The 16,253-nt window shown below is 37.3% G+C and overlaps 1 protein-coding gene and 1 pseudogene across 1 annotated transcript in view; both read right to left on the reverse strand.

The window, feature by feature from the left end:
- The window catches only part of Exoc4 (exocyst complex component 4), a 756,055-nt gene that overhangs the window by 506,500 nt on the left and 233,302 nt on the right, over nucleotides 1–16,253 (reverse strand). The gene's annotated exons all lie outside the window — the stretch shown is intronic.
- Nucleotides 6,458–7,109, reverse strand: LOC130870341 (high mobility group protein B1-like; annotated as a pseudogene).

A 16,253-nucleotide genomic window follows, 5' to 3' on the forward strand; every position in this document is an offset into this window, starting at 1 on the left:
GATTTTCCCTCCTTTTCAAATCTAACCCTTCTAATCTAAGATTGTCTGGAAATACCTTAGGAACTTCTGCTTCCCTATGCTACAAATTCTAAGTTCCCCTTGGTGGCTGTTCTTCTCTGTCAGCTTGACTACATCTTGAATGAACTACAATCAAGAAATGGAGGGCACAATTTGGTGTGTGAAGTCCTTCTGTCTATGTGTTGCTTTTATTGGTTAGTGAATAAAGCTATTTTGGCCAGTGGCTTAGTAGAATAGGGCAAGGTAGGAATTCCAAGCAGATAGAGGAGAGAGTAGGCAGAGTCAAGGGGATGCCATGTAGCCACCTCAGGAGACAAATGTGCCAGAACCTTGCCAGTAAACCATGAGCCTCATGGGAAATATAAAATGATGAAAATGAGTTAAGAGTTAAGGGCTGGACGGTGGTGGCGCACGTCTTTAATCCCAGCACTCGGGAGGCAGAGGCAGGAGGATCTCTGTGAGTTCGAGGCCAGCCTGGTCTAGAAGAGCTAGTTCCAGAACAGGAACCAAAAAGCTACAGAGAAACCCTGTCTCGAAAAAATCAAAAAAAAAAAAAAAAAAAAAAAAAAAGATATAAGAGTTAGCCAGAAATACTATTAATAATATTAAGCTATTGGTCAAACAGTATTGCAACTAATATAGTTTCTGTGTGGTTATTTCAGGTCTGGGAGACTGGAAATGAACAAAGTTGTGAGAAATTTTGCTTAGTTTGAAGTGGGTGAATCAACTTCTAGCCTGGACCTTGAAGCAGCAGGACACTAATCTGGGCCACATCTTTTACTGGAAATCTATATAAGGACATAGAAGAAAATGTTTTTGCTGTTTGCCTACTTGACCTTGCCTTGATAGTAGCACATTCATGCATTCCTTCACTGGCATTAGAGTCTCCCTCTTCAGGATTCCAGATATATAAAAGACTGACCAGCAAAGACATCCAACCTTGGGGACTGAGTAACTATTGAATTCTTGGACTTTCTGTTCACAGACAGCCATTATTGGAATAACTGGATGGCAGCATGTAAGTCATTCCAATAAATTCCTTGTGTGTGTGTGTGTGTATGTGGTATGTTTACATATATGGTATATATATATATGGTATATGTGTGTGTTATGTTACTCTAGAGAAGCCCAACAAACACATCCCCCCTCTAAGAAATTGCAAAGATGTTCCAAAGTTTATAAACCATTTGTACAAACATAGTAATTATCAATTAAATGGGCAGAACTCCTGACTCTATGAAGATCACATATGTACTTTTTAGCCCAAACCACATCAATTTTGGGGAGTTGTAGTAGATCCTGTATCCCATTGTTAATGAGAATAGAATTACATTTCAGGTAGAAATAATGAAGTAAGGTGCATTTATGTGCAAATGGTATATTTGTATATTAACTACTTATGATGCTATCCCCATCACAAAGGGACACTTTACACATTAGCAGAACAAGGGGTATGCAACTCACTTTGAAATCAAGGACCCAAAGCAAAAATGACTTAAATAAATTATTTCTAAGGTAAATACCTCAAACTATGGGAAAAATGAGGAACTGGTGGTATGTCAGATTACACACACACACAAATTAAATAAAGAACTACCATGTCACTTAGCAGCTCTACTTGAATGCTATATACAAACATAATGAAAACTGTATGTACATAAAAAAAATTGCAAGTTTACATCATATCATAGTCAAAACTAAAAACAGCATAATGCTCATCAATTGATGAATGATAAAACAATCTGTCCATATAACAGAATATTATCCATCTTTGAAAAGCAAGAAAGTATCATTAAATACTATCATATGCAAAAATTTTGAAGTTTGTGAAAGACACAACTCTCAAGATCTCATACTGTAGGATTTTATTATGTGAAATATCCAGACAAGGTAAGTCTACAAAGACAAAACAGATTATGGCCATGTGGGATTTCAGGATTTGTGAGGTAATAGGGAATTACTACTAAATGGCTTCAGGGTTCTTTTAGAGATTAATAAAAATGATTCAGTAACAATGTAGGAATCATAATGATACAACTCAGTGACTATCTTTAAAAACATTAAATAATATAAGGTGTGTGTGGACTATCTCAATGTAATTGAGTTTTGGCAGGGGGTAAATAAAGTAAGGTAAGAAACCAATACAAAAAGTCCCTCTGACTTTTGTGATGCTTAGATAGATGCTGAGACTGATAGTGACTAAAAGAGCAAATACTAAAGGTTTGGGATGCAGGGATAACTCAGTTAAAGAAGTGATAGATTCAGAGACTTCTACTAGAGCAGGCCAGAGGCAGTAACCTCCGTGGGACCTGGCCCAAGCCAGGGACCTCCCTGAGAGCAGGCCGAAGCCAGGAACATCTACAGGAATAGGTCTGAGCCAGCGACCTCTGACCTCCACTGGAACACTCCCAAGGCAAGGACCTCCACAGGGGCAGGTAGGAGGGAGCCACCACTGAGGGAGCAGGCCTGAGCAGGAGACCTATGCAGGACTGGGCATGATTCAGTAACCTCTAGGGGAGCAGGCTATACCAGCAACCTCAGCAGGCGCAGCTTCAAGTAAGCAACCTCAATGGGAGCAGGCCCAAATGACCTCTGGGATTGCAGAGCAACCCTGGGAGCACTAAGCAAACTCCTGGAACACCAAGTGACCTCCAAGGTAACTGGAACCATGGCCCAGGTGTACACTGAGGAACAACTATCTGAGACTTGGATTCACTGGGACCTGAAGATTGATTACTAGAGACACAGGCCAAACTACACCTATTAGAAGAAAAGATGGGTAGACAAGGCAAGAACACACTCAATACCACAAAGATCAAAGAGACACAAATAAAAATGAGTGGCCCTACAACAGCAAGACTTGAATAACCAAATATAAATGAAGCAGAAGAAAAGGACTAAAAAAATAACTTTAGAAGAAAGTTTGAAGACCTTAAAGAGGAAATGAAAAATTCCCTCAAGTAATGGAGGAAAAGGCAAAAAATTGGAAGAAATCAATAAATTCCTTAAAGACAACCAAGAAAAAGTGATCAAACAGATTAAAGAAACTATTCAAAACCTGAAAGCCAAAATAGAAACAATAAAGAAAACAGAAACCAATGGAATTATAGAAACAGAAATTATGAAAAAACAATCAGGAATTACAAATGCAAGCATAAACAGCAGAATACAAGAAATGGAAGAGAGACTCTTAAGTGCTGAAGACACAATAGAGAAAAAAAGACTCATTGGAAAAAGAAAACATCAAATCTAACAAAAGATTAACATAAAACGTGCATGAAATATGGGACACCAGGAAAAGACCAAAACTAAGAATAATAGGGATAGAAACAGAAGTCAAACTCAAAAGCATAGAAAATATATTCAAGAAAATCATAGAAGAAAACTTTCCCAACCAAAATAAAAATATGCCTAGTAGATAAAAGAATCATACAGAACACCAAACAGACTGGATCAAAAAGTCCTCTCGCCACATAATAATAAAAGCACTAAACATACAGAATAAAGAAAGATTGCTAAGAGCAACAAAGGAAAAAAGCAAAGTAACATATAAAGGCAGACCTATCAGAATTACACCTGACTTCTCAATGGAAACAATGAAAGCCAGAAGATCTGGTAAAGTACTATGCAGACATTAAGAGACCATGGATGCCAGCCAAGACTACTATACCAAGGCAAAACTTTCAATCACCATAGTTGGACAAAACAAGATATTCCATGACAGAACCAGATTTAACAAATACCTAGTCACAAACCCAGCCCTACACAAAGTACTAGAAGGAAAACTCCAACCCAAGGAAGTGGGCTACATCCACAGAAACAGAGACAATAGATGATCTTAGAGCAGCAAATCCCAAAGGAGGTAAAAACACAATGACATCACTAACAACGAAAATTAAAATAACAGAAACTAGCAACCACTGCTCATTAATATCCCTTAATATAAATGGACATAACTCACCTATAAAAAGACAGAGGCTAAAGCCAGGCGGCGGTGGTGCACGCCTTTAACCCCAGCACTCGGGAGGCAGAGGCAGGCAGATCTCTGGGAGTTCGAGGCCAGCCTGGTCTACAAGAGCTAGTTCCGGGACAGGCACCAAAGCTACAGAGAAACCCTGTCTTGAAAAACCAAAAAAACAAAACAAAAAAAAAAAGACAGAGGCTAACAGACTGGATAAGAAAACAGAATCCATCCTTCTGCTACATACAAGAAGTATACCTTAGAGGTTGGAGAGATGGCTCAGAGGCTCTTCCAGAGGTACAGAGTTAAATTCCCAGCAATCACATGGTGGCTGACAAACATCTGTAATGAGATTTGGTGGTCTCTTCTTGCCGGTAGGCATACATGCAGACAGAACACTGTATACATATTAAATAAAAATTCTTTAGGAAAAAAAAAGGAAACATACCTCAACCTCAAAGACAGACATGGCCTCAGAGTAAAGGGGTGCCCCAAATACAAGGGCACCTTCATATGTAAAAGAAACTTCTAAAGTTTAATCTATAAAAAAGTTATGTTTGAAATATTCTGCTTAAGAAGACCAAAATACATCAACATCTAGAAAATGTTTATAGAAAATATAGAAAAACTTCGATGGAATAACATTAGAAAAATGCTGAATATTTCATAGTTTTCATCTTCTATCTCTGAATATGAGAATTATCAAATTTAATGTACTAGAGGCTTAAAAGAGTGACTTCCAAGTCATGTGACTTGTCAGACAATGTTGAAGAATCTCAGTTTAAGTTAACTCACTTCCCCTTTATCCAGCCCTTGAAACTCTCTTCAGGGCAGGCATGTCCTTGTCCCGACCCCCTTTCCATTTCCTAGCATCCTTCTGAGATCTTTATTCAGTATCTTTCTTCACAGAGTTTCAGAACCTACTAAAGTTTTGTTTGATACTGAATTGATGACGTACTGTAAATGACCATGAAAGGGTCAAAGAAGGTTGCTAAAATTGAATAGACCAAAAGAAAGCCTGGAATTAATACTAACACTAAAATACAACTAAACAGCTAGTGGAAACATGATATATGGTGAAAGCATTTTATTATAGTCAAGGTATGCCTTGTAAGCATCTAAACTCTTGATTCAAAATTAGTCTGAAATCTCTGTTGAATAAGAGTTTAGAAACTAGTCGTTCACTCCTTATACTAAACATTCTTCAAATCCAGTTTTGTGATTCATAAATAAAACTCAAATGAAGGAGACCTGAACATACATCCAATATAGATCTTGGTGATTGTTAATTTGTTACTAGAGCTACAACTTTTATGTCATTTGTTGGGGAATGTATCTTCTCAAATTGCTGCTGGCCCAGGGGAAAGGTGTACTGTTGATGATCTGTTAATGTGCATGCATAATTCTATTAGATTCAATATTCTCCAGGGAAATTGGATACTTTCTAAAGCTATAGAGTTAAGAAAGAAGCAAAATAGTCAGAGGCAGCACGCTTACCCTAACTATCACCGTCTTCCTTCATTTTACTCTAAGATTTATTGTACAGATCTCGAAGTGAGTTCCCTGGATCAGGAAAGCAGCTCCACAAAGCAGTTAGAAATGCTATTTCACAGACACACAAAGGAAAAGAATACAAGCAATAGAACCTTTAGGTCCGGATTTTAATGAGCTTTGTAGGTTCCGTCTAAAGTTAAAGAATGGTGTCTCAGCACATATTCTGAATTTAATCTCTTTTTCTGGATAGTAATCAAAGGCATATTCTTATCAAGCTGGAGAATTCTGAAATTGTAAAAATGTTTACAATTATAAACTGATAGGGTATCATAAGTTACATCAAGGATGAAAGGAAACAGACACAGACCTAGACTTTTACAAATAATGCATGCTGATTAATGTTTTTGAAAAGTAAGGACTCTACCAAATTTCAAACAGGATTACCTTGCTAACCCCTTCTAGATATATAGTGCTAAGGAATACCCACAAGTTTGCTGTAACATTTTTTTTAATAAAAAAAAATTGTATTTACTTAGAAGCATTCAGAATGTCAACAAAACAGCTGCAATTTTTTTTGCAATTACAGAGTGGTATTCAGTTAACAGAACAATTATCTTCATATAAGCTGCATCAAAGACAACTGAAGATGAAAAAAAACAAAAACAAAACAAAAACAAAAAACTACCGTCCCCATATATAGCTAATTTGTGCTGTGCACCAAAAGAACCTGCTTTAAATTTCCATGCCAATTTACAACCCCCAGACTGTACCAGGCAAGGTTAGTGGCTATTGAAAATACCACAAGGACAGGGCTATCTAAAGACACATTCGGTAGTGTGTTAACTATACAAAAAAAGACACCGTACAGTTTAAAAACAAATCTTACACAGCCTTACATTTCAATTTTTTTCTTTAAAAGGAATGAGTTGTGTACAGGGGGGTTAAATGCTTTATAGACAAGAAAAAAACTGCGCTAGAACCAACTTATTCATCATCATCATCATCTTCTTCCTCATCTTCGTCTTCCTCTTCTTCCTCCTCCTCTTCATCCTCCTCGTCTTCCTCATCATCTTCCTCTTCCTTCTTTTTCTTGCTCTTTTCCGCCTTGACCACCCCCTTTTTCGCTGCATCGGGTTTTCCTGTAGCTCTGTAAGCAGCAATATCCTTTTCGTACTTCTCCTTCAGCTTGGCAGCCTTCTTTTCGTAGGGCTGCTTGTCATCTGCGGCCGTGTTGTTCCACATCTCTCCCAGTTTCTTTGCAACATCACCAATGGATAAGCCAGGGTGTTCTCCTTTGATTTTGGGGCGATACTCAGAACAGAACAAGAAGAAGGCCGAAGGAGGCCTCTTGGGTGCATTGGGGTCCTTGAACTTCTTTTTGGTCTCCCCTTTGCGGGGAGATGTAGATTTTCATTTCTCTTTCATAAAGAGGCTTGTCAGCCTTGGCCATGTCTTCAAATTTCCCCTTTTCTTTAGCAGACATGGTCTTCCACCTTTCTGAGCACTTCTTGGAGAACTCTGAGAAGTTGACAGAAGCATCTGGGTGCTTCTTCTTGTGCTCCTCCCGGCAAGTTTGCACGAAGAATGCATATGAGGACATTTTGCCTCTCGGCTTCTTAGGATCTCCTTTGCCCATGTGTAGTTGATTTTCGTCCGCGAGACACAGAGTCGCCCAGTGCCCGTCCGGCTCTCGCTTGCCCCGGCGCTGTCTCTATGGAGCTCAATGTACTGCCTGCTGTAACATTTTTAAAATAATGTATTTATTTTTATTTTATGTGCATTGGTGTTTTGCCTGCATGTATGTCTGTTTAAGGGTTAACTCAGATCTTGGAGTTATAGACAGTTGTTAGCTGCCATTCCGGTGCTGACAATTGAACCCAGATCTGCTGGAAGAGCAGTCAGTGCTGCTCTTAACTGATGAGTCATCTCTCCAGCCCTTGCTGTAACATTTTTAAAATAGCACAAGTTGAAGTATGTGAAGAATCCATACACAAAAATGAGGAACTTAATCAACATCATATACAGCTTTCAGAAGACTGGGACACTACTCATTTGCAAATTCTCATAGCATTTGCCTCTGAGACACGTGTACCTACATTTATGGAATACTTACACTTTTGGCTCCAAGTACTTTAGACAGTAGCTTTTGCTTTTGTTTTGTTGTTTTCTGAGATAAAATTTCATATACCCTACAGTAGCCCTGTACTTACTAGGCAATGGATGCTGGCTTTGTATTTCAGAGCCTTCTGTCTCTACCTCCATAGTGCCAGTACCACAGGTATGCACCATCATGTCCAGTGGAAGAATAAAGTTTTAAAACCACTGGACTAGATTATCTCAAAAGATATTTTCTGGTTCTGTTATTATTCTAATAACAACACTGATACCATAAACTTTTAACTAAAACATAAATCTATCAAGCATTAGTAGCAAGAAATATATTCAAAATGTATTTAGATATTCTAAAACATAGTCTGTCATCGACTACATGAATAACACATCAATAAGTCAATTACTCTAGAAATAGTAATTTAAAAAAATATCTTAAGCCAGGCACGGTGATACATGTCTTTAATTCCAGTACTCAGAAGGCAGAAACAGAAAGATCTAACTTTGAGGCCAGCCTTATCTAAGTAGTCAGAATAGCCAGGGCTACCAAAGGACCCTGTCTCAGAAAACAAAAACAATGAACAAAAAAAAAAAAAACTTAAAATATTTCTTGAGCATGTGTTCCATTGTTCCATTTTAAAGACATGTAGGTAAAGTAGTTCATTTGAAAACACTTACATATTCCACTGATTTTATCAAGAGGAAATAGTTCCTACATCAAGTGTTAAATGCTGCTGACAGACACCAACTGCACAATGATGGATCAAGAGACCTCAGCAATTGTTAACACAATTAAACTGAACAAAATCACAAAATCCTAGCAATTAAAGTACCCACAAAGGAATGTGGAAAGTCAGGAAAGCTACTTAGCACTTCTAACCATATTGGATGGTTCTGACACAGGTGTCTGCCTACCTTCCCTTCCCCTGAGAGATGCTAGACACTCCCCAGATCTGTACCACCTTAGGGCAAGTAGTGGCTGTTTCCATAAGATTATTCAATCTAATTAGTCTTAAATTTTTCTATTTAATTCCTACTGCAACACCTCAACAACTCCACATCACCACACACTGTTCATCTATTCCAAACACGGTGTAAATCTCTCCCAACCTATTCTTATGAACTCTAGAGTCTTAACCTCATTGTCCTATAAACTCACCATGTGCTCACAAATATCTAATACCATCAATAGCTGATCAGATACCTACGAAAATGAGTTTATTTAACCTGACGCTGTCTTCACTAGAGGAGGACGCCCTGTATACTAAAGGATTTCAATCACAAATTAAAATTTCAGGAGTTCATGTAGGCAAATTCCATCAAATATAACTAGTGGTAAAATAGGAAGATCTATATAGATTTATATAATCACAAGCATACATGAGTCTATCACTATTGAATGTTAATTATACGAACCTGAAAAATGAAAGCATTCCTTTCTACTCAACACTAGCATGTTTTGATAGAGTCCTCATCCACATCAACCACCCATCACCATATACACTACACAAATAGCACAACAGACAAAGTAGAGAGCCACCAGGACAGCACCCAACACCATAACATTACCACTGGGGCAAATTACTAAATATAAGCCTTTTAAATCAAATCAAGTTCCTTAATTAATTAGGACTAAGCTATGAAAATCTGTAGTTTAAAAAAACCTTCATATTAAGGAAAAAAGCTTAGACTAGCATGGCTTTCCTACTTCACTAAATAACAAATTATTCTTTCTTCAAAACTGATTCATATTTAATTATCCCACCATTTTGATTAAATTTCCTGAACTTTAATAAACCCCATTATTTCTGCTTACCTTTAATAGTAATATTATCAAATGTTAGTAACTATTTAAATTGCTCTAATTTTATTTTTTATTCAAGATGTTTTGCTGTTTTCTTCTACAGGTAATAACATCCAATATAGAAAATGAAATTTGGATATGTTTGTTTGTGTTCAGATATGCACAAATAATGAAAGCATTTTTGCATGCCTAATGAAAGCAATACAATTCCCTCTTATCCACAAACCTGCCCATACAAGCTCCCAGAAGGTGGATAGTCTGGCACAAATACACAAATATTAAAAATCTCTAATACAACTGTTTAAGTGTTCTCTCTCCCTCCCTCCTTCCCCCCCCTCGTATATGTGCTATAGAAGTGGAAATGTACTATCCTCATACAACAGAGAAAACAGCTATAACTGTAAAACTATACATACTTTAAACAAATACTTTATCGACACTAAAAAGCAAGTATTCATCAACACTTCCAAACATGAGCACTGAGTCTGATATCTATATATCCAATAATGTCTACTTTTTGACCTCCGACTGGCAGCTCTTCTTCCTCCCCAAGACTAAACAACAGCCAATTTTCAACTAGACAGTGTTAGGTACTTTTCATCAACAAAAGGCAAGAACTGAGCAAGAATGGCACACAAAGCTGAGAATCAATAGTGGGATTTCAAAAACCATAGATGATATCAACAAATCATGTTCCTAAACCAGAGATGTGTGAGGGAGAAAACTGCAGCAGCAGAAATCTCTGTATAAAATCTGTATGTCTCTCTTCTACTCATGGTCAGCATGATCTAGAATATGCTTACAAAGTTGGTTTTTAAAGAACAGCTGAGGCTGACAATAGTTCATTGTTTAAATAGAGAAAACAAGGTAAAGATAACAACAGATAAGTCAAATTCACTAATGGTCATTCCCTTCCCTACCCAGACCAAGGGATGTTTCTTTACCTGTGCTTCAACTTAGACAGAATGACAGTGGTGTGCCTGAGATGACTCAGCAAGCAATCCATACCAGCACACACAACCAGTGCACTAAATGGGCTGAATACCTGCAAACTATTTACAGAGGATGAGCATCATGGTAAATATGAAGACAATGATTAAGGAGACTTAGGAGTTTTAACTAGCACACTCTGATAAGACAAAAGATACATTGTTCTTGTATTTTCCAACTAAAATTATAACTCTAAATTAAAAAGACAGAAGGTAACAAATATTTTCTAGAAAATATGAATTTTCACTATACCTCACCTTTCTAGGAAGAAACAATGTACTAACTACAGAATGTATCTTAGTTTGCAGCAGGTCTGAAGCCACCTTACTCTTTATTTCTGGTACCTAGCTTAACAAAGGTCACTTATCAATAAGTGGTAATCTACGGCCTAACATAACTCACTGCTTAAACTATGGCTCACTTAAGAAGTGATTTGAAATAATTAAAAAACCAATAATAAAATGAATAGATCTTTAAACTAACAAGACATCATTTAGAAAACAAGCATCATTTTCTAATGGGGGAAAAAACAGGCTTTCCTCCAATGCATATAAACATTTCAGATATTTATTCAGGTATTAAATACCAAAAGAAACTTATGAAAGGAAGATTAAATAATTAGTAATAATGAAGGGACAAAAACCATCGGTTTGCATCTGACCATTCTCTGAACATTCACAACAGACACCCTGCACACTGAAGAACCAGACCTTTCAAGCCCCTGTACTTTCATTTTTTTGTCTTTGCCCTCTTCTGAAATTTATATGGCCTGAATAGCAATCTCAGAATCAAAATCAAAGATTTTTTTTAAGATATAATTTCACACTCCCCTCACTCCCGCTTTGCTGTCAAGTGTCTGACCCTGGTTTGATAATCTCATTTCCTGAGAATCAAAAAGCTGGAAATTTAAGCTTCCTAGAGTGCTAATTGCGGCCCTGCTCCACTGCTAATCAAAAAATTGGATGTTTTGCATGAAAATGCTTCTCTAATTAATTCTCAGTCATAAATCGCCCTGGTTTTAATAACCCCTCCTTGATTGGATAGCCTTTGAAGAGACGGTGCAGCTAATCCACTAAACTAGAGAAACACATGCAGAGGACATAATAAGTGGGCTTACAAGGTAGGAACTAGACGATTGCATTAATACTGTCAAGCCAAAAAAGGTGAGTCTTTTTTCCAGGACTTTCATGTCTTACCCCCTACCCAGGAAGACAAACCACAAAACTAGAAATCATGAACAAAGGCAACTGTCAAAGAGGCCATGCACCAATATCAGATCTCCTCACCCTCCTTCCACAAAATAGCTATTCCTAGCATTTTAAAAGGGGGTTTCCCTGATACTTTCCCCCTAGAAAGCAGATATCAGGCAGTGTCCACATGTCACACTATTTTTTAATAAGATAAGGTTTGTGCTTCCCTTCCATCTGCTGCTGACTGACAATATATTATCATCCATATCTAAGAGGTGCTGAACTGAATTTTCATTACCCAAAATGTCAAGACTCATTTTTGTCATCAGAGAACACAGCTGGTCTACACCAGCAGCCCTTTCGTTAATTCAAATGAAACAAGTCACCTATACATAACTTCATTTTCCTTGGATTGGGGCTTACATTCTGTAATTTTAATCTGCTGCATGTCAGTGTGCCAGTTACTGCCATGGTGGCGCTTAAATATAGAAAGCCTTAATTAGTAGCACTTACATGAGCCCCATGGTTACTGCAGACTAACAACTGCAAGTTTAGTTTACTTTTCTGGTAGGACTTCCTCAGGGCAATCCCATAAACTTTCAGAAGATTCTAGAACTTGACAAATACACAGGAATAATGTTTTAACAAGCACTATTTTAACATGTAAGTAAATTCATATGTAGTTTTTCCAGGGGCTTACATTATAGATACATATATTTATCCTATATTTTAAAAGCTTAAAGGTATATTCAGTTTATTTCAAAAGAAATGAGACAAAATTAGAGTTCTGAGATTATACAAGACAAAATAAAACATTAGTAGTCGATTCTAATTTGGAAATAGAGTACTCAAATTGACATTTCTACAGTCTCATACATCAGTATGAGTTACATTAACAATGGACACACTACCACAATGATACCACTAGATACTCAACTTGAATGTCTCAAATGGAAAAGACTGACAGTATCAATTTTGGCATACACTTGAGGTAGGAATATAAAATGCACTTACTTTGGAAAACTGGCAGTTTCTTTAAAAGTTAAGCAAAAGTAATGACATGTACACCCAGCAATCCCACTTCTATGCATTCCTAATGAATGTAAAAATGCTTGTCCCACACAAAAACTTGGACACAAAAGTTTGTGACATACCAGGGTCAAGAACCTGAGGACAGAATCAATGTCATCAACAACTGAATGGACACAGTATGTAGCATAAGCACACAACAGAGGACTCCTCATCCTGGGAAAAACAAACACTAAGTCAGTATTCAGGGGAAAGTCATTAGATGGAAGAGAGAAGCCTGTCTCACAATCATAGATAGATGACTTCACTTCATCTAGAAATGTCATGTTAACCTACTGTGACATAAAGCATTTCAGCACTTACTAAAGGCTTGAGGAGAGATACAGACCCTCTAAGGTCACAGGGAAATTCTATTGATAAAAATGTTCTGCCACTTGATGGTGAGATGCCTTGCAGAGGTGGATTTCTTAAACTCAATACCTGATTATATATTAGCACCTCAGGGCAAAAATTGCACAGGCATATCAAATGCAAATTATTTTCCAGTCTCTGAACAAGAAAACCACAAGAGAAGAACATTGTCACATACTGGTCTTGAGACTTTGGTGAAATCTCTACAAGCCATGTTTTTTTCTTAGCTATAAAAATGAGATAATAAGGCTTATTTTACAAAATATTATGGGAGTAAAATAATTAAATATGTACTCAAAATCTCATTTCTGTAATTTTATCCTTATTTCACAATATATCAGTTTTCGTCATCTTGCTCCTTAATATAATTTAATCTGATATATTCATAAATCTCAACAAATATTACTAGCAAATGAGGGGAGAAGACTGAAGGTTCTGATTACCCTAGACATTTAATATATAATGCTGAATTTCTCACATGTGAAATGTCAGTTTATCAGAGGTGTTTAATATACTAGATGTTCAGTATATACAACGAACTTAAGGATATGGCCCTAAGGTACATGAAATGTAAGTAATAAATACACATTCTAAACAAATAAATTCAAGTCACTAATTGAATAGTGATTACTACAATGGAAACTAATCTAGTATGAAGAGCTGACTTTCATCATTAAAGTATGATGATAATAAAAGAGGATACTATATGTCAGATTTGGAAGGTCACTGAATGGCATATGGTAAATTAGTCAAAATGTAAGGTTCCTGGGTGCTGGAAAGATGGCTCAGTAGGGAAAAGTTCTTCATGTTCTTACAGGGGACTAAAATTCAGTTCCCAGAACCCACTTCAGCACTTCACAACAGCCTGTAAATCTACCTGAAGGGGATCCAACACCATCTTCTGACCTCCCTAGCCACCAGCACTACAGACAGACACATAATTAAAGTGAATAGAATGAGGCAACAGTGCCCACTTCTGAGTAAGTGCAACCCCCTCTCTTCAACAAAGCAACTTCTTGTAGTTCATAGAGGCAACTACAAAGATTTACAGCTGGTCAAGATGGAGAGAATAAATGACCAACTCCAACTGGGCACAACACAACCCTATATCTAAGACTTGAGGAACAGAGGAGAAGAGAAGCAGAAAGACTGTAAGAAACAGAATTCGATCTCTTTTGAAGGACAGCAGCAAGAGAGTCTGCTAAACAAGACAGGAATGCTATACCTATAAAATCTCAACAACATGCCTGCCTGCATAAGGCCACACCAGTTAATATGTCAGTGTGGATGGGGAAAATATTCAAAGGTCCCGATCCTTGATGAATATCTACAGGCAGTCAATAGTTGCTGAGTGAGGGACAATCAGTCTTCTACAGGGACAAGACCTTTGATATATCGCCCAATCTTTACTATTTAGCCCTAAATGCATATACATAAAGGCAAGAATAACTGGACTAGGTAAGGAGTAGGGGTGTGCGTGTGTGTGTGTGTGTGTGTGTGTGTGTGTATGTGTGTGTGAGAGAGAGACAGAGACAGACAGACAGACAGACAGAGAGACACAGGGGGAGGTAGGAAGGATACCTATAATTTAACAGTGAAAATTATAGAAGAGAACATGAATTTAAGAAGGTCATATTTTTCCTCCTTAAAGTAAAAGAAACTCACAAACTGTTTGGAGTTCCCAATGGAAAGACTGTATAGTATCAAACTAAGTGGTGTTGTGGTTTCCTACAAATATATAACACAACATAGTACTGTGCATTCAGAGCTTAGAACAACACAATTCAATACTCCACAGGTCATGAGCACAGTCACAGGCAAGCTGAGGCTACTCCTGAGCCTCACTCCTGAATGAAGGCCTCATAAACATGACTTCATAAATCATTGCTTTCTGCTTCTTGACTCTTAAGCAGCTTTCCTGATAAGGATGTGGCTGAAGAGGGACTGTGCTGAAACATCAAAATGACAACACTATGGAAGAAGCCAGTTTAAAAAGGAAAACCTGAAAAGTCCCTTCTTATTTGGGTTCCATCTAAACAGACCTTGAGTGGAAACGGCCCAAGAAAAACAAATGAAAAAGACAGAGACTATAACTGGCTATGCACTGTACATCAAGCATCTGGAGGCATGGAAGCTCCTTCCTCAGCCATGAACCACTTCTATTCTTGCATACTAGCCATTCATTCATTTCTTAACAGGTTGCCTCTGTTTCATGTGACCCTGGTGCAATCCTCTGCCCTGAAACATAAAAGTTTGGGATCGGGCATCCTCTGAATAAATACAGATCTATAGCTCAGCACTCCTGAGCATGCTCTCCTTGTTGGCTCTCTCATGGTTTCTCAGTGCTAATATAAAGCATGGCTTTTCCTCCCTCCTCCTAGAGGATACTAGAATTTACAGCCTGCTTATACTGTGCTTTCTTTCTAAACTCTAATAAAACTGTGCTGGAGCTTCATTCAGAATCCTTTCAAAAATTCTTTCATTAACAAAACTGACTATAAAACTAAAACTGAAACCTCAATTTTCCCTAGTAACAAAATCAAATAAGATATATGAAAGTTATTCATTTATATAATTCTGAATTTTATTTATTTATGAATCACAATGAAATGCACACACACACACACTATTGCTATACAATGTAAGATAATCATATGACTGACCATTTATCACAGTTACAAATTCCCATCACCACAGGGGAAGGAATTTTAAAAGGGCATGGGTCTGCCTACCAACAACAGAAATTCCTATGGCATACATGCATTAGAGAAATAATGCACAATGGTATAACACTGAGTAAGCAATGGCAAAGAGAGATTAAAGAAAATGGCATTGACTTTAACATCAAAGGTTCTAAGAAATTAATAGGTGATACCTAGCAAGAAAGTTCATCCGACTGTCAAGTACCAGGCCAAGCACGGCTAAACAACATGATCCTGGATCAAATAAACATGCAAACAGACAAGCAACAACAATAAACAGGGCTACCTAAGAATGCTAGATAAAAACTACATATACACAATTAGGATATCCTAAGAGAAAGACAAATTATTTAAATTATTTACTATGAGAAGATATACTATAAATCAGTGAATTCATATGTAGCCTGAATTTCAGTAAATAACTATATCCAGGCAGGTCTGTCAAAATGGGATGGGAAAGAATAGTATAAGACAGTGCTTAGATTCTTTAAAAAGAAATCCTATCAATAAGGGAGCCAGCACACTAGCCACAGCTAAATTCACCT

The sequence above is a fragment of the Chionomys nivalis genome, chromosome 1 (genome assembly GCF_950005125.1).
Source record: "Chionomys nivalis chromosome 1, mChiNiv1.1, whole genome shotgun sequence".
Taxonomy (NCBI): domain Eukaryota; kingdom Metazoa; phylum Chordata; class Mammalia; order Rodentia; family Cricetidae; genus Chionomys; species Chionomys nivalis.